Source organism: Penaeus monodon, chromosome 19, assembly GCF_015228065.2.
Source record: "Penaeus monodon isolate SGIC_2016 chromosome 19, NSTDA_Pmon_1, whole genome shotgun sequence".
NCBI lineage: Eukaryota > Metazoa > Arthropoda > Malacostraca > Decapoda > Penaeidae > Penaeus > Penaeus monodon.
The window spans coordinates 6389173-6390403 of NC_051404.1; the positions used below are offsets into that span (position 1 = coordinate 6389173).

General features: G+C 37.4%; 1 long non-coding RNA gene across 1 annotated transcript; it reads left to right on the top strand.

The window, feature by feature from the left end:
• The first annotated feature begins 268 nt into the window (after positions 1-268).
• On the top strand, positions 269-1108 carry LOC119585027. The gene is made up of 2 exons (XR_005229865.1): positions 269-436; positions 687-1108. It is a non-coding gene; the product is annotated as an uncharacterized LOC119585027 (long non-coding RNA).
• Positions 1109-1231: the final 123 nt, after the last annotated feature.

The window sequence follows — 1231 nt, forward strand, 5'->3', positions numbered from 1 at the left end:
GGACACAGAGACAGTGGTATGGGGGCAGGGAGGACAAGCATTTTTCACATGTGATTAATCATGAAAAAAACAACAGATCTTCGTGGAATTATCTCAAAAGCTGATATGACGCCTGAGGTACAACCTCTTAAGTATTCTCCAATGACATTTACCGATAACAGCTGTACGTATACGATTGGCGAGTTCCCTTGCCAAAGCCCACAAGCCAGCGATTGATAAGAGTTCGCTCCTCCCCTCCCTTCCCCCCTTCCTATTGATAACATGAACTTAGTTACAGCCCGATCCCCCTTAAATGTGGCCGCCCGGTGATATACACCCACCATTCCCAAGCACTTCCTCATACGGGCTGGAGATGCAGGAGGAAGCGACAACAACCAGGAATGGAGGTTCCACGCCCAGTGCCTTGTCGGCCAAGCAAATTAGCGGCAACGGATGAGTAAGTTTCTTTTATGTTTACATCATTACCGTGTGTTATTTGGCAGTTTTTTTCTGGATAGAACCTTTATAGAATGGATTATAATTCTTGCTATGGAGTTATATTCAGAATTTGATCCTTTCTGCAGTATAAAATATCTATCATGAAACTTCAGGTTTTAATAACGATGGATCAGTTACTGAAGAGCAACACTAATTGCAAGAACTCTATTGTGTTCAACTGATTTTCATCATTAATATCTACGTTACAGGATGTGATTCTGGAATTCCTACATTGTTGCCAGCCTGTAAGAAGATGATCGCCCCCCCCCCCCCACACACACACACGCTCGACGTTACTTTATCGTTTAATTTCAAAGATTTTATGTACTGTTGGTATGATAATTTTGGGCTGTATGCAGATATGTACTACAGCCAATGATAATTTGATCCATGTATTTATGGAGCCTGAAGAAAACAGGCATCGAATAACTATTTTTCTAGTCGCATTTTTAAATTTTACATGTTGAACTTATCAGGTGTATTATTACTAAAATGTATTGTTTTTATCGATCATATATATCAGCATATTTTTCTGTATTTAAATATCAAAAAGCTTCGTTATACGGAGCTTTAGACAAGTACAAATATATTCATTGCATTCTTATTTGATAATAAAGTTTTATAAACTATATTCGTCCTATTACGAATACCTGATTGAGAAACAAAACATTTACACGCAAATAAACAAATGTTGATAAGCATATGTGCATTTAAAGAGTTTAAAGCATATTAACAAGTAGTTAGAGAAAAAAAT